Source organism: Falco peregrinus, chromosome 1 (genome assembly GCF_023634155.1).
Source record: "Falco peregrinus isolate bFalPer1 chromosome 1, bFalPer1.pri, whole genome shotgun sequence".
NCBI lineage: Eukaryota > Metazoa > Chordata > Aves > Falconiformes > Falconidae > Falco > Falco peregrinus.
In genome coordinates this window covers 109,829,861-109,848,802 of record NC_073721.1, presented here as the reverse complement: position 1 = coordinate 109,848,802, position 18,942 = coordinate 109,829,861, and the positions used below count along the sequence as shown (strand labels likewise).

Here is an 18,942-nt window from a genome sequence, read left to right as displayed (position 1 = left end):
GTAAGCATTCTTAATGGGACCCATTCAAATTCTCATATATGCTGGCAGAATAAGCAGGAAGTTCAACAACAAAAAAAAGGAAATAAATTTACACAATTCAATGCATTAAAATAATGCAGAATTTCCATTCTTCTCTATTCAAGTTCCTGTGTATATGTAAAAGAGGATGAAGAAGTAAAATACTCCCTTTCAACTAGCAATTGTGCTAGAAGCAGCATCAAAAGATGGAAATGTCTCTGCCGGTCCAGCTGAATGTCATCTAGTCAACTGTTACTAAAGGTACCTACCAAAATGAGTGGCAAAAACACTGCTGCCTTCAATGACAAAGATTCCTCTCCAAAGCTAAAAAAATACAACATGGTTGTTTTGCACTTTTATTTTACTAAGTGTGCTTGCATTACATCAGCTTTTGCATCAAAGCTGGTAGTGCAAAGAGGAAAGCACAGCCAATTTTATGAACTGATGTAATCAAGCCTAGCATCTCTGTGGGAGTTTTTTGTTCCTATGGTCACAATGACATCAGACTACTCTGCTTATTTAGTAGTGGAGAGCAATGACAGTTCTTCACCTCTGCACACACTTCTCTATTCTTTTCCCCCTGCTTGCACATCTTAACATATTAGGAGTCAGCTTGCATTTCAATGGGACACAAACAACACTTGCCTCAGATCTCTCCCTCTCTCTCTCTCCCCTCCCTTTCTCTCAATATCACAGGCAAAGTTAAAACTATACTTAAAGTGGAAGGAAGAAAAAAAAAATCTCGGGAATTTAACAAAGCACATCTAAACACTGCAGTGGGTCATGAATTTACACACTGGAACACACAGTGCTCAAATAATTGCTGTATTTTAAGTGTAGCAGATATTTATCCATACACAGAGCTGACCTGGAAAGATTATGAAGCTGTGTATCTGCCTGATGGCACGGGGAGATGCTTTGCTGGTACTCCAGCCCCACAGACACCCAATGCAGCTGATTTAATACGCTTGCTACACCTAGCTTTCTAGTTTGCATGAGTCCATATACGTTTCAAAAGGCTCCTAAAAACTTATGCAACTAACTTCACTTTTCTGTGTCAGTTTCTACACCTGTAAAATTTAAATAATTACACTAATCTTAAAAATAACTTAAACACATCAACTGAAGAGAAGTAGATTCATTTCCTGTTCATATAATCCAGCCCTGGAATTGCCCATCTGATCAGTTCTCTCACCTGAGAGACAGCACCTAGGCCAGATACAGCTACACTCTGCTCTGAAATCTTCGAATCTAAACCACACGAACATACTGTAATACCTCTAAAAAGTATATTTTGCAGTTCTTATTTGCACTGTAGAGCACCTGTGAGCAACCTTCATATTCTGCCACTAGGGGAAAAACATTTTTACCACCACGTGAGTTCTTACACAGCCTTATTATCTAGAAACAAATTTCGACAGAATATATTACAGAAAATATATTTACACATGGAATAATCAGTTACTGAAGACTACCAGTGTACAGACCGTCTATTTTGTAAGTTTTCCTACTAAGATTTCTTGAATCTGCCCTGCTGTATAGCACACAAACATGTATCTGCACAGAAGTCGGTATCAAAACATACCTAAAAAAAAATTAAAATCCACCATCAGACCAAACAACCCATTAACCAAACAACCCACCTCACCCCACCAATCACCACCTCTTTCTCCATGTCTCAAACTATTAGGAGAAATTAATAAAGATAAAATAGCAGTATGTTAGACACTCCAATTTCTAGATATTTTTTTGTCTCCTTCACTGAATTAGATCTTTTGCAAGGTTTAAGAGAAGCAACACTATGAAGCACCTAAACAACAGCAGAAGTAACCTTGACATAGAGTGGAAAAAAAAAAGTAATAGTAGATAGTTATGTACATAAAATTATCACATTTCTTTTATTATCCATCTCATATATTCTTCAGCTGAAGTCTGATATTTTCCATTGATATAATTTTGTATAAAATCTAGACAATAAGAAAAATGTGATTCTTTCCAGCTGAATTGCCTACTTCAGACCCTAAAACTGATTATTTGCCAGCTGTCCTTCCCATTAATATAAAAAAGAGCACAATCCCCCCACATCTGCTATTATTTTTGAGCAGCTTACCAAGTAACATGCAAAGAAATGAGGAAACATTTTAATAACTGTAAGTCAAATACATTAGAAAAGAGGTACAACAAATATAAAAAAAAATACAAGTATGTGTTTTTATGCACATAAAGAAAATATTATGTACTTGTTGAAATATATATAGGTATTATATCTTTATATAATCTATATCTAACAAATAGGTATATATTTATACTGCATCTATATTATCTATATGACTATATTATCGATATATTTCTGTAGATATAAATACATGTAGTTTGAGCTACAGATAATATAGATAATTAAAATCACTGATGCCACTTTTTTTTGGGGGGGGGGATAAACTGTCAATTTAAAATACAGAACTTTATATAGAGCAACCATTAACCCTACTGTAAGCCATGCAGTTAAAAGCCCAAAGGATTTATTTAATATTCTTCTTACAACCAGTTGACAGACATCTGACAACACAGAAATGTAACATTTCATTTAACTTATCCATAGGCTTAGTCTACCAAGCCCCAGATGTTTTAGCAAAAGAGAAAAGAAGTTCCACATTTTTAGGGTGGAGGACAGGAAACCTGTTCATTACAAATGGCCCTTGCTTTATTAATTTCTACCAAAAATTAAGAGGCATTAAGTTTAATTAATAAACAAATAAAAAGATATCTCAAGTAGTAAAACATTCTTGTTTGATTAGCTTGCTTGCCTTTGTTTGTCTGGATTTTTTGTTTGTTTTGTGTGTGTAAGGTACCACGTGTTGCAGAAACCAGGAATAAATTTTCTGGAAGACATTCCATATTATCCATCAAGTCTTTTTCCCCCTAAACTTATCAACTTATCAATTCTTCTCTTCCTTCTATGGCAGAACAAAGTCAAATTAGAACAGAAGAGACGTACCTCTTTCTAGTTTTATGTCACAGCCATTATGCAATATATAACAAAATGGAACTAGCAAAAATTATAATAATCCCTATAATATATTTTAAGGTAATTAAGTTCCATTTAATTTCAAAAGCCTTCCAGCACCATTGATTTCATGCCTTCATTTAACCTGCAGATCTTGAGAAATTGTTTGGCTTTTTTTTAACAAACAAAAAGACAAAGCATATGGCGACAGAGGCAGAGATGACAAAAGGCGAGAGTTTCTAACAAAGTCACACCTTCCCCAACTGTTCCCAGTGTTCAGATGAACCTGTCACATGTCCCTTGGGCAGTGTGGAGAAAGATCACACTCATGCCAGGTAGCTTGAACTCAATCCCACTCAGTTTGCGCCTTTGCCAGCTGCACTCAAAATGTGTGTAATTACCATCAAGTGAACCAATCAATTACAGAAGCACTTTTGAAGTGCCTGAAATAGTAAGAATGAAGTCCTTCAAATAACCAAATACAACATTTCAAAATACCGTTACCTGCTGTAGTGATGTAGTAATGAGCTACGAATTGCTGTACAAAGGTCAAATTCGAGAAAACAAGACCTCTGAAAACTGGTAGAAGTACGGAACAAAGTGATTCAAAAACACTGAGAAGATACTATTAACATGTACTTTAAGTAAGCTCAACTTTTCAACATAACAGCTTGTCCAATAGCAGAAGTCTATCAGAAACTGAGTAAGATGGCACGTACTAGCTTTAAAGGTGAGTATGTAAGTGTTTTTTGCATTTCAGTTTGCTAAAGATTTCATTTTGTTTATCCTTTCTGTCTAAAATGCATGGTGTAAGCAGGACAGCTGGAGAGTGACGAGTTATGAGCTGTTTAGAAAGAATATAAAGTGTGACATAAAACCACTATTGCTTGATAACATAGATAAAAGTATCTCTACCCTGACTATAAATGACTGAATTCTGCTCAAAGACAAAATATTCCAAAAGTTTACCCAGCAAAGTTTCATCTACTCTACCTTTTCATTGAAAGAAAACTAATCTTTGACGGTAGTTAGAAGACTAACCTTTTAAATTGTCCATTGAGTAATGGAGAATCACATATGCAACAATCTCTGTAACTTTTATAAACTTCCAAAAAATATATTATCCTCCTAGAAAAGACAAAGATGTTCCCATAAGAACACTGGCAAAGCATCTTTACTTATTAATAAAATGAAAATGCATCCAGAGCGCACACAGCCTAATCCTCAATAGAAAGATTGTCATCCTGTAGAAGTATAAAGCTGTTCAAGTCAAGAATAAACCGAGTCTCTGCTTAAAATCCCCAGCTAAGCAACTGTGTTACTGAGCAGGACACTGGGCAGAAAAGGAAAACACAGACCCAGCTTTAGCAGACAGAAAATACAAGGGGGCTTGCAACTGGAAATTAATCAAACTACAGGCTGGAGTCAAAACAGTGCAACTAACCATAAACAGAGTTTAAAGAATTACACAGTTACAGTATTGTGATACTAAATAGTACAAAACAGCCTGCAAAGCAGTTTTAACAAAATTTCCTATATAATAAAGCAATAATAGTGCCTGGCAAAATGAGCCTGGATCTTCAGCTAGGTACATCTGTGACATAAGTTAATTGTAGTATTTCCTGCTGACACACAAACTGAAACTGAAAAACACGCCATAAGAAGAGGATGAGAAAACAAAATCTAGTAGTTGTCCTTCAGTCTATCTTTTCAGATGTTTATCTATCAAAGGTGTCAAACAGATAATATGCCAGGGCAACAGCATAGCAGGAAAGGGATACCACATCCTACCCTCCTGCTTTGTAACTCTACACATGGGGCATCCCAAGGATTGAATTACAGTTCAAACTTTACACTGAACAGAAAAGCTTTTCATATACTAGGCAAAACAATAAACCAATTTAACACTCAAGCAGACTTCAAGGCACACTGTACGACATAACTGGGATAGCATTCACAAAAGCCATAAATAGCTTCAGCAAAACCCTAGCAGGGATATACTTTGTGTACAAAGGATAGTTAAAATTTCCCGATGGCTGGTGCTGCTCAGTGCAGACCAAGTATTTCAGAATAAAAAACAGGAACAGGAATCCTAAATTCTGCACAGTTTGCACTGTGCTTCTCAAGAACCTGGGGAAGTTTTTCCAAATGAAACAGGTTTCCAGATTAATGTTTATTTTTTCCACCTCTGAAATTACATCTCTGCAATTACTCATGTAACAGGGTAGTGGTTTTTTGGGGGGGGCAGAAGGGTAGTGCTTTGGGAAGGGCTCATAATCAAATGATTTCACAGAATCAGCATAACAACATGGTTGAGGTTGGTAGGAAGCTCTGGAGATCACACTGTCAACCCCCCTGCTCAAGCTGGGCCACCCAGAGCTTTTGCCCAGGACCCTGTCCAGCTTTTGACTGTCTCCAAGAATGGAGACTCCACAACCTCTCTGGGCAACTGGGCCAGCACTTGTGGTCACCCTCACAGTGAAAAAGCATTTCCTGATGTTCAGGCAGCATCTCCTGTATTTCAGTGTGTCCACTGTCTCATCAGTTCCTAGTCACTATTATTTTTACAGAACACTGTCACACCTAAAAAGCTTTCAAAATCCCACACAGACAAACATGAACACACCTGTGTTTACAAAGCAGTTAAAAAAGGACACAAATCATTACACAAACTCAAGAAAGCAAATGAGGACAACGTTTAACCTCAGCCAAATGAGAATTCAAAGGCTAAAAAGCCACAACTCAAACAGAACCTTAGTCTAAAAGGAAGAAGTGTTTCTGGAGACACTGGTCCAGGGCTGGATGTATGGATGGCCACTGATAATCACAGGGCTCTGCAAGCAGATCCAGCTTCATCGCTGCCTTGCACATCTGCACAGCTACCTGATCGTCTCCTTAACACTTGCTGTCCTATTCCAGCCGGCAGCAAGCAGAAGACTGACTTGGCCCACATGCTGCCTCCTCCAATATGGTCCCTTTGCCAGCCCCATTATTTCTGGTTAGGTTCTCTAGAAGCTGCTGCATTGGAAATTGAATACGAGAAGAAAGCTTTAACTATGTCTTACATTGCCATTTAGGATTTCCTTGATACAAAAACAAAGCCAGTGTTTAGGTCAGATGGGACGCAAAGCTCTCTGTCTTATGCAAGCTGGATTTATCAGCCATGTGCAAATCGCTGCTATTGCACACACATGGTACATCTGACCTGAATGCGTGCTATCAAAACATGTAGGATTTCTGTGCATCTTTAGCTCCAGAGGAACTATGACTCTAACTGAATGTCCCATGGCCTGATTAGAGCCACTACAGGAATTCCCAGGCAAGCATCCAAAGGCCTCACAAAGCACCCAGACAAGAACCAACCTCACACAACTGCCAGACACACATACCCACAGCATCCGGGAGAATGAATCACTGCAATGGGACAGAAAGCCCTTTTTAGGTAGAAGCCGAATCTTATTTGAATTGGTCATTCTGACATTGGCTTCAGGAGGGAAGAATTGTCTCTGTAGGAACTTTGAAGTGTTCAGAGCACAGAAGACAAAATTTGATACGTTATAATGCTGCTTTTATTGGGGTTTAATTTATGTAAAACTTTAAAGCCTTTATGTGTGTTTACCAACGAGCAGAAAATAAACACTGCTTTTTCTGCATAGCTTCATCCTCAAAAATAAATGATGCAATGCAGTCAATGTTCTCCTGATCCTTTGGAAAGTCTCACTCTAGACAAATGTTTTCTTATTGCTGAAGCAGATATTAATTAATATATTCCCAAAAAGAGTAAGCTGCCTGTTCAGATTACCTCCATCACCCTTTTAAGAACATTTCTTAGTCAGAGGAAGACACTTCTTGCTGATGAATGATGGGGGGGGGGCGGAGATTGGAAATATATCTACCATCTTTCATGAGGAATTTCTTGTACAGATTAGCTTTAGGGTTTTGTGTACATCTGTGTACCACAGACTTTACAAATACTGTCAATGTCACAGCAAAAAGAAAGCTCTCCATCCACAACTGTGTGTTCCATCAGACACCCGAAAAAGAAAACATAATTCCAATTCTATGACCTGTTCATAGGGGCAAAATAATTACGAATCATATCAGACAAGCAAAGACACCAAACCACCAACTCCTACTGTTGTAACCTGAACAGAATAAGGGTTCTATCTTATGAACAAACATTGAGGAGGTGTCTGGCGAGAAAGTTAACTAAACAGTAATCAGTTCTTCCCTAGAATATACGAATACCTCCAGCTAACCTGAAAGAAACTTTGAAAAATCTAACCTGAAACAAGATTTGTGCTGAATTTTTGTATGAATTCTTACAGACTTCCACCAGAGAAGCTCTCTAAGTAAGGCTACTACCATCCACCCGAGCACGTGCACCTTCATCTTTCCACATACATTTAGCATCTCCATTTGCTTTCCTAACAAGGTTTTAAAATTATTCCCAAACATGAAATAGCAGAGAACTGTCTGGCAGCATAATGAAGACATTTTCCCCTGAATGAATACAGATAGCAAATGTTAATAACACAGATATTTGTACTCAGAGAAAGCCAGGATTTACTCCACTGGTAATCCTGTTCCCCATGGACTATTCCAAATGCACAGACAATCAGAGCCAAAGAGAACAGCTTGCAAACGCGATCTACCTGAGCAATGCTTCTCTTGACCTTGCAGGCACTCGTCAGTCCCAGTGGAGGGCTGTAAGCACTCATATCCAAAAATACTGCAGTGCTACCTGACTTGGGTGGGTCATGTAGAGCAGGGTACTGAAAATGGCTGATCAATCACACGGTGGTTAAACTAAAGCCGCTATTAAACACATTTATAAGCCGCTACAAGGAAGACAAGTCAGCTTGAAAAACTAAGTAGAAAAGAATAGAAACAAAAAAAAAAAATAGAATGGAATTTCCCTGAACCCTGCATTTCCTTCCTTCTGTTGGCTTAGCGTGCCACATGAAAACATAACAAAAAAGGATGGAGTTTTTATCTAAATGGATATTGAAGTTCCTCAGTCAGATAATACGAAGTTGAGCTGGCTGCTTGTGAGCACACAAGATTTCCTGCGGAAAATCCTGTTGGAGTAAGGTTTTCAGCAATGATCTCAGATGATCCCTTGAACTACTTTTTAAAACCAGATTAATTAGCATAATAAAGATACTTTATATATAGCTTAATACATTCTCTACATTTTTATATTAATTTATCAAATTTTATCTCTAGATTCTCCAGAATCTCTATGTTCCTTAAAATCAGTTTAAACAATGTTTAGTTATGAGAACAGATTTAAAGAACTAAACATGTATTATCAAATGAAAAAAGGGTCAAAAGATCTTTAGCAAGTCTAGGAGCACTTGATGCTGTTCTGTGGATCAGAAGACCACCGTCATATACTGTACGCTGTTCATAGTTTACTGGAATTCTCCCCAATTATTATATCTATGCAGTGTGCCAGCGGGCAGATGGCAGCAAGGTACAAAATACGTAATGGACATAGATCAGCTGCATGACAAGGTATTTGCATATTTTTCCATTGTATCCAGATTTATGTGAAGAATTTAGGAATAGTCGCTCACATTTATCCTAGAACCATGAGCTCTTAGGAAAAGCAAAAGCATGCATATATAAAGCAAATATGTATTAGTATATTCCCTTATACTTTTATAATATTATTTTTTTAATGCATTTCTTCTTTCTTTGGTCTTCTTCAATTACAGCCACAATGGCCCACATTGAAAACGGAAAGTGAAATACAGAAGTGATGAAACGTATTTACACCATGCTATGCAAAAATGAAAGAAAACAGGAGGGGGGTCAACAATTACCAGAGATGAACACAACAAAAGCCTGTGTAATATGTCCTTTAATAGGCTTACAGAGGTCATCGGGTTTTCTTCAGCTGAACTGCCTTGAAAGCACTGTATGATTTACAACACGTACAAATTCATACAATAAAAGACTTCCTCTGAAAAAAAAATCCACAAATTTCTTTATTCATCCAATTAGTCACACAGAATGATGTGAATACCGAGAAAGCGTTTGTCTTACTTTTTCATTAAATGCAATGACCAAGGAATACTGAGTTTCTATAAAAGAGCAAAACTGTTTTTTCAGTTGTCAAGATCTGTAATGTCAAAAATCACAAATAGGCAGCTACATCGACTCCATTCTGAAAGTTTCTGGTCAAATCATTCTGTGTTTAACCTGAACCGAAAATGAACTATTATTTTGAAATTTCACTGAAAATGAACCAGAATAATTAAAGTTACAGCTGAACTCATATAAAAAATAAAATGAAATATTTTCTGTTTCTTCAGCTCCTTGGACTGTTAAAAACCTGTAACAGAAAGGTGTTTACTGGTGTTTGGGTTTGGGTTTTTTTTTCTTCTTCCCCTTTTGCTGCATTTTTCTCACAACAACTGGATAGTTTGTGTTGATTTTTGGATAAGCAAAAATCTAATTTTCCATTCTATTTAAATTCCTTCAGAAAATTCCGAATTTTGGGATAATTATTCATAAAAGATTCATCATAGTTTTGTAACAAATGAAGGGGGGAAATTAAACATGGGATTTTTAAAGCCTGTGTTTCAACCAATTATTTCTGACTATATCATCATTATAAACATTGCTATTTTATCCTCATATAAATTTCAGAATAATATTTAAAGTAATTCACAGAAGTAATTCAGAAGACAGTAGTGTACTTCAGGGACTCTGACCATCTAGCTCCTTTATAAGACAAGCCAAAGAAATTAATTCTGTCATCTCTGTATCAAGCCCATGACTTTCATTTGAGCTATATAATTAATTTTAGGAAGACAATCAGCACTGATTTAAAGACTTCAGCTGATGGAAAACCCAACAGATTCCAGATGGTTGATTAGACCTGCCACTGAAAATCCGGGGAACTTGCTTCCAGTCTGCTCCATGTACCTCCAGTTTCCAAGTCATGGATCTCATTACACCATCCCTGTGCTAGACTTAAAAATATACTCCTACTATCAGAATTCTTTTCTCTATACTGATTATTTTAGACAATAATCAAATCTCCTCTTATCTTTTTTTTTTTTTCATAATGTTAATAGTTTATTTTGAGTTTTGGAAAGCTTGTATTGTAAGAGTGCATTATAGAAATTAATTGTTTCAGCTCTTATTTCACATATATGCAGATCACCGCTCCTACAGCACTGGAAACTTGCTCTCAAAAATATAAATAATAAAAGATTTACACTTGTGTTTTTAAAACACTTTTCCGGCCTGTTAAGAGTCATACCTTGGTTCTGCAAGCACCCAGCAGGATTCTGCATGGCAACACAGAACATTTGGGCATTCAAACAAGGGCCCTAGTAGTCCCATCTGACAGTCACTGCCACTTCTTTTGCCTTCTGTTCAGTGGCAGTTTGCACACCGTCAGTTCAGGACACCATTATAAAAGGAGTTAAATGCTCACCTTGCCTGTTTCAACCTGTAGGACTGTCAGGCATGGTAACAGATTTTTATTTTAAGACATTTTCTTTGTCAGGAAGTAGTTAGCACATCTCATAAGAAGGCACAATTCCTTTTTCATTCATAAAGGGCAGCCTGGGGCTGATGGGAAAACATTTCAGTTATAAATACAGACCTGTCCAAACTGCAGAATATTGCCTCTTCGGAAGGGTGGGGTGTAAGCCTTCACAGACCTTGAACCTCACACACACCTTCCCAAAACAAATCTCACATTTTTTGTGAAGGGGCTACCTATTTAAGCCAGTACAGGCAAACTTTTCAAATAGTATCTGCAAAACAGAAACACACACACCTACTGAAAAGGAACAGGCACTGATAAACAGAAAGTCAATTAATCTTCAAAAACACTGGAAGAAATAGAAAAATCTTTGGGGGCACTCTTTTCAGAGACATCAGAAATGCTCAAGGTATAGCCTTGAAATTGGGACCTAATAAGTGACTATTACAAAAGGCTGCGTTTTAATAAGTACACACAAGCCACTGAGCTATGAACTTACAGATCAATTTGCTTTTATCACTTCCTAACTTCTCAGTCCTTGGATTTCCAGCCATAGCCTTCTTCTAATGTAGCTTGTGAAATATGGATTTTGCTTTTTTCCAAATACTTAAAAAAAAAATACTGTTTGCTTATTGTAAAAATACATAAACTGCAACCTTTCATCTATATAACACAGAACAGAACAGTTTTTACTCTGTTGTGTAGATAACACTGAATGCCTTTTTCAGTCAACTGCAGAAACTTAAGATGAATTTTCATTATCAATATGTTCTAAACCCATATAAACTAGTTTTCATTGTGTTACTGGAGTAATAGCCAACAAAACTGCATGAAAAATCCCTATCTTGACACTTAGGTCTCAAAAAGGATTCTACCAAGCCCCTAGAAAGTTTGTCTTATTTAGAACGACACATATATAGGAACTATTGATAATAGCAGGTAATCCAATAATGGGGTTAATGTGTTTTAAATCCAAAAAGGATTAATAGATTTATCGGTGTGGCATCCAGCAAACAATGAAATCTATCCTAGTATGGTTTTCTCTCTCTGAAGTCAAGATGGCAACAATAAAACCCTGCTATTCTCTAGTTGTCATAGCTGCATCCTAGCAAACACGCATCCTCCCATCTCACAAAATCAACCTAGATATTTTGTCTACCATTTTCTTCATAGAAGAGGAGAATCACTGATAGCCTCTACAGAACCTTGTATCTCCTGGCCACTTCTCTGAAGAATTAGAGAGCCCATCAGGAGATACTTCAATGTCAGAGCAAAGGTCTTTGGACAACTGTGCCACTGTTGTAACACTCATCTTGCAAAGAAAGGCTTTGGTACCCAGAAGGCATAAGTAAGATACCATGGGTCTGCAAGTTGCTCAACTTCCAATTATTAACAAATAACAAGGCCAAATAAGAATTTCAATCACCAAAGTCACTGACACTGTATATACACCTGAGGGGGAGTCCCTATTACAGCCAGCCTGACTTCAGTCCAAAACACTAGGCTGCAACACTAGGCTGCAGCTATCAGCTATACTTCACAGTATCGCCCTTGCAGGGGTGGGGGAAGAAGGAGTAACTACCAAAAGCAATTGTCGCAGCTTCAGCTAGAAACACTTTGTTTTATCCCACTAATTTTTTCAAGAACTTTCTGGCTGAAAAGAATGAGAAGCTCAAGAATGCTAGCAAACAAAACGAAAAAGGACAAGAACAGATACAGGTTAGAGAGAAAAGAAAACCGTAACGTTCTGGGTACCAACAAAACGAAAGGCACAGCAGCTTATACCTCTTTTGCAGAGATCGTCTTCCTTACGGAATGATTTTGATGAGGCAAATAACTGCTACTCTAAGGGATACCACAGACACTCTAGAAGTGATGAGGTTCTTTGGAAGTAGGCAACCTTTAGTAGACTGAGCAGACAGGATTTTTTCAGTATCTTAATAACACTAAAATATTTAGTGTATCCTACTGTATGTGACAGAATTAGTGTTTCTCTAACAGTGGACCAGGCTGTCTAGGAAAGCTGCGAAGTCAACTGTTACTAAGCCTGGAGGGAAACTTATGTTTCAGTATTCCAAATTAAGTTTAATGATCACAGCTCATGGAAGGGATTATTTAAATTCTTTTCCTTTAAATGGTAATTGGACCATGTGAGAAATACTCGGCAAATATAAATATGTTCATGATCACAAGGAAAACCAGCTCTGATAAAACTTGCATAAATAACAAGGTCCCTCTCCCCAGTACAAGTGGATCGTACACTGAGAAGGCTATGTACATGTAGACACAGGATGGTGGGAATGGAATTAACAGGGACTCTTCTAGCTACTCAAATACCTAATTTGATCCTGTGTTCAAAACCTTGGAAATCTACAGCATTAGCTATTTAACCCCTCAGTAGAAGCCTTTTTTCCCTGAATTTCAGGAAGCAAATATGTCAAAAGCTGTCTGGACTTTGATATTCCACAAAATAACACCATGCTACGGCAATGTTCTTTGCCATGTTCTAATTTTTTGTGCTTTTTCATGTAGAGAGATATTAGCTGCCAAAGTACGTTTCAAGCTGGAAGATAAGAGAGCACCTAAAACTAATACTACAATAGCTAGAGAAACAAACGAAGTTACTGCCTTGGTGAGCCAGTAATTCATACAGAATTAGTCAACTATATTGCCAGAGGTGTAAATATTACTGGAAGATAAGCTGGCAAACCAAGTTACCAACATACAGTCCCAAAAGCCTCTTGGCCTTTGTTCAATCAATCAAATGGAGAAGACAGATAATCCTTCTAAGATACAGAAATCAAAAAACCCTGAGAAGTGGAGAAGAAAATGTCAGATTACATGAAAGTTACAAGAAAGCATTACCGTTTATAGAAAATTCTCCATCCAATTCCTGGAAAGAGAAACTAATAGGAAAAAAATTCCCAAAACACACAGCTACTAAATCAATTTAATGAAATAAATTAATAGCTACTGCAGTAATACAAATATTTCATTAGGTACTAAGTTGCTATGTTCCTTTTCCTGCTGAAAGATCACATTTTAAAGTCTCCAAAGCTCAGTATTTTGGGGTTTGTATGAAGTACATCTTTCACTGACCACAGCTATAGCTCAGCTTTTGGAGGGAGGCAATCACAAGCACAGATCCAGCAATGGAAAGCGGTATGTGTTTTTTTCCAACAGCAGCTCTGGAGCAAAAGCAAACCCTATTGTCAGAGAGCAGGAGCTTTCTGTGGGAGCAGGATCTCTCTCTGCCCTCTCTTCAGGAACAGCAATTTCTAGAGTACTGCACCAATAGTTATTTGCTTCAGAACCTGAAAAAAACAGCTTAGCTCAATCAAAAACACATTCTCAGACACCCACAGCAAAACCACCCCCAAACACTGTAGGCAAAATGTGTATGTGTACCAGGAAAAAAATAAAATAATAACTTCTGACATATGAGCAATCTTTTTAGCAAAATAAGTCTATTATCATTTAATATCAAATTTGTACACCATCTCTACCTACCCAATTACATAAGATTTCTGTATAAAGAGTGGGGAGAATTTATTGGACTTCTAGTCTCAAACTCCCAGCCTAAACTGTCACATTCATTCTTGTTTGAATAATGAAATTAATTTTAAATTACCTGAATGACATACCAAGCAAGAATTTCTTTTCAAAACCTACAAAAGGTTTAGAAACCTGTAGAAGAGAGATAGTAAAGTATTTGATCATACATTTACACTTAGAGATTTGAAGTATCTTTTTCCCACTGTTACGAATCCATTTTACTACTATTTTTGTATGGCATCCTTTCAGAAAGCTGCAGTACAAAATAGCATAGTTGGGTTTGCATTTTGTGTTGCTTTGAGAGATTTTTTACTTACATATCTGTTGAACTCAATTACCACTTTAGTCCACAGCATTTGTAACTCTGAGCCTTAACTATCAGATTTCATTCTCCACTACATGGAACCTCCTATATCAAAGCAGACTTTTTCAGAAAGATATCTCACCAAACTCAACAGCTCTTCCTAAAGTAAAAATACACCAAACAATTAAAAAACCTTACATGAAATTCCTTCAGATTGTAGAATTTGGTCCATTGAAAAAAAACTATTCAAACCTAGTCTTAATGTATCCACCCAAAATATAAAAGTTTATAAGAAATATACACCATAAAATTTTGTTAACCTTGTCCTAAACAACTTTCTATAGAATCTGTTTATTCCTTTATCTGGACTACCACCCAAATTGGCTATTCCATCTGCCATCTAACAGCTGTAGCCATTCATGGTATTTCTGATTAGACAGAAGAACATATTCCTCAGATAAAGTTATATCCAATCATGTAAGTCAAACTCCTTTGGACTTTCTAATATGTAGACAAGTGAAATATTTTTGCCAAAAAGAAAATACATATCAGAACTATGATAAAATAAAAACAGCATGAGAGACAGCAAGCTAGAACTTCTAACAACTCTACTCCTTCTCATACACTGGAAGAAATTAAAATTATACCAGTGATTAGGAAAAAAAAAAAAAAAGCTTTCATTCCTCGTGAACTGCAAGCATGTTCTTGACCGTCTTGGATCTTTATGGATTCAGGAAACACATAGTGATTGCGTTCATCAGAATATGCCCACAGGCCTGTAGTGATTTCTTCACTTACGCTTTTTCCTGATACAAGACTGCTGCTTCATTTTGGGGGCCTTGCCCAAGAGAAGGCTCATGAAACATCACATGCTTCTGTCTCTGTATTTCATGCCTTAATGACTATGGACAGTTGTACAGCTTTTGATATGTACAATAAAAAAAAAAAAAAAGGCTGTATTAGTAACAGAAATTTCTAAGACAACTGGGACTCCTGAGCTTGTCTATGGCCTTGGGGAGATGGGGAATGACAGGTTTTGCTGACATTTTCTCATGGATAGCATTGAAACAGAAATGGTTTATAAAATGTGTATTCCTTTCTTCACAGCACTGGAAAATAACACTACCCTCTTCACAAATTACACGTAAAAATAAAAGAGCCCTTCATGATAGCTGCTTTCCGCAAAGCTCATATAAATGGTTTCTAGCTGTCACTGTCTGGCCCAAAACTTAATTCCACTGAGCTGCAGAGAATAAAGGATAGTGATTAAAGGAATACAGTGCCACTTCAATCACTATTTTTGTGGTATACTAGGAACAATATCATAGATTAGTATCCCTAATGTATTTTGGAATTCCAGTATGTGACTGCAGCATACCCCAACCCAGAAATCTGGCTGGTAGACTGTAGTGTGTATTTGTCTATATAGTTGAAGACTACTCGTTTCATATAAAGCTGCATTGATCTGATTTTAATACCTTCCACCACAGAATGTGCTCGATCTGATTTGCAATGCTGAATTGCAGTAACAGGTTGAATATGCAGTTGTGTTGAACTATCAGGTAAAATTGAGTATATCAAAGACTATTTTCCCTTCCAAAACACAAGGATCTCTGTCTGTCAGTCTGTCCTCTGGATAAATGTAGTAACTCCCTCTTCTTTGATGAGGTTTTCTTAATTATGAAACCTAAAACATTCACTACATGCTATAACTCTTTCTTTACAATCCAGGTAATGATGGGAACACACAAGTTAACTCCAAAACAAACCTAAGGAGCAACCTTTCTCTGCATAATTTCAAAATTATGGAGAACGCCTGCAATAACATATGTAATATTATATTTTTAATTTTTATTAACCATGTTGTTCTTTTTGATACAACAATCTTCCCATCTCTACTTGTATCGGACATCACTCAAGCTTTTACCTCAAATTCCCTTCAGTAACATCCAGCTTGATGTACAGCTAATAAACTGCCCCATCTAAAGAGATTTATCAGTTCAATTTTACAGCTTGGTTGATTTTTTTAAGACTTTAAAGGCTTTTATGCAGTGCCCCTCAGACCCAGTTGCAACACTTTGACCAATTTCCTTCCAAGACTGGACAACAGTCATCTCACAATAAATCTGCTAAGTCATTACTTAGATTTCATAAACAAGTTCCAAAAAAGAACATTTCACTTGGGAGAGTAACTTTTAAAATTAAAATAACCAAAGGAAATAGATTGTTTTAGTTTGCCTGAACTAAAAGGAAGGATTCCAGTGGATTTTCAGTTATACTCAAAATGTGCCATTCATGTTTTCCCTTTCCCATTTCCCCCACGAGCTTTATCTATTAATTTGGTTTATAACTGACATTTTTGGGACACCCACAGTAAGCTTCACCTGCAGCAGCCACTTGTAAATGTCTGGTTGTAAGGGAGGAAACTCTCTGCATTCCACATCTGATTCAGATTTTGCTTTTAATAACAGGAACTGCAACATACATACTTTCTGAAGAAGAGTGAGTGAAAAATTAATAAAGGAATTCGAGAACATCTCAAGACAGAGAGAAGTGCTATTAATTTCAGTGGAAGGGAGAGGCTCAGAGAGATGACAGTAATATAAGCAGGGACAGGGTGAAGCTCTTGGGTTCCAGTCCAAATCTTTCAAACCCAATGCTCTAAATGAGAGTCCAAACTCTAAATTTAGGTGTCTAAAATTAAAATGGCCTGCCTAAGGGGTCAACCATCTGTATCTTCCAGTTAATTTAAGAGGCAGCATACTTACTCAGTTGTGTGAAAAAAGAAATCACCAAGTGTTTACATATAGGACTCATATCCTAAGTTTAAGGGCATAAGTTTAATATACAATAATTTTCTGGACTCCACACATCAATTTTCCCCAAAGTTAGAAATTTTGCCTCAGACACAGGGGGCTCCTTGCTCATAGTATTCTCAATAGCAAAAACCTTCTTCCAGAAATAACAGGGCATGCTTATTCAGCCTAATCAAGTTAGAGTCTTCATTTACATTGGGCCGTAATACAACCGATTAAACGTGTATTAAGCAGCTGTTCAGTTCTTGTAAGTTGGGCAATTATCCCTTATACACTCCCTTATTCCCCAGTTAAGTGATCTATCAAGGGAAGAATAAGGTATAATGCAGAATCTGAGTGTTAATCCTCCAAATATTCAGTAAACTACAGTTGAGAATGATTGGAAGTCGTACAACTCAGCTCCTAGAAGATGCAAAGACAGATTAACAGGATGTGGGCATTAACAAAACATCCAGTTCCAAAGGGCTGAAAACTATTTAAAAGCATTTGATTTTAAATAAGCTTTTTTTTTTTTTTTACGCTGCTCTCTTCAGTCTGTTGAGAAATTTTTAATAGAACCACAAAATAGAAAGATTTTCTAGCCTTTCCTGAACAAGAAATAAACAGCCTCAGAGACATATTAGAAAGATGACGCCCATGATTAGGCAAGAAATGTACTGGGGACTTCATTTCTATCCCAGCTCTGCTACACACATCAAAACACAATCCACTGGCTCACTGTGTGTTTTACCTGCTTTTGGAACACGTGAAGCATTACAGACCCTGGCTACAGCACCTGACTCTTTAGCTCAAGCTGAGGAGAGATGTGCTGTTAGTATTCCATGTCTGCACTTCAGCACCTGACGTATCACTCAAGATAGTAATTAACATAATATCATTTTACAAATATTCTTTATGAGGCATGAAACACTTTAATAATAAGAGATCTTAGACAATAAGCCAATAACCACATAGCCACTCAGCAGGAACTTCATTCCCTTCCAGTGCCAGGTTTGCTACAAGAAATGTCATGCTGTCTTGGGTATGACATTCACTGTCCTGTGGAAACAGAGACTATCTGTGACAGTTCAATCACGTCTTGCAACTGTGAGGTTACTTTCATCCCAGGTGATATATATGAATAAAATAATGATGTGGGGTTTTTTTGGTCAATTGCCAATCTTGCTGCTAATGATCTTTATATTAAACAGCATATTTCCCTATTCGAAAGAATGCCAAATTCACCTTTGTAAGAAGGTTCTGTAACTTCAGCAGCTTTCCTGCTTATCAAGAAATTTCTTCTCCCCACCAGGAAATAAACCTCAAGGGCGAAAAAAAAAAAAAAAAAAAAAAAAAAAGGCACTTGACTGCACTCTGCTTGTATTAGGCAAAGGCCCTTCCTCATCACCTTATGAAAAACCAAGTAGTTTTACAATGGATATAGCAAGATGTAGGTTAGTTTCTTTGCCTTTCCAGGATGACAGAAAGAAGCTTTTATTAAAAATGTAAAATTATGGGGCTTGATTTTCATCAAGCATTTTGTTTACTACACTAAATTATACAAAACATCTAGAAAGCATTCAACTCACCATTTAGTAAGTAGCCACCAGAAATATATCCTCTCATTTTACCTGAAGTAGTCATCTACACAAGCTACTACTCCATCCCACAACTTTCAGATTTCCTGTGATTGAACAGCAAATCAATAAAACATTTTGGTACAGCTGTAACTTGCAACAGATGCTGACTATTTCTT

General features: G+C 36.9%; 1 protein-coding gene across 6 annotated transcripts in view; it reads right to left on the bottom strand.

Moving 5' to 3' along the window:
- OTUD7A (OTU deubiquitinase 7A) overlaps positions 1 to 18,942 on the bottom strand; it is a 146,841-nt gene that overhangs the window by 110,715 nt on the left and 17,184 nt on the right. Inside the window, exon 1 of one of the 6 annotated variants that reach the window (XM_027782107.2) lies at positions 7,678 to 7,829. The exons of the other annotated variants lie outside the window; for them this stretch is intronic. The gene's annotated coding sequence lies outside the window, so the exon portion shown is untranslated. Of the gene's footprint in view, positions 1 to 7,677; positions 7,830 to 18,942 lie in introns of those variants that run through there. 6 annotated transcript variants of the gene reach the window in all.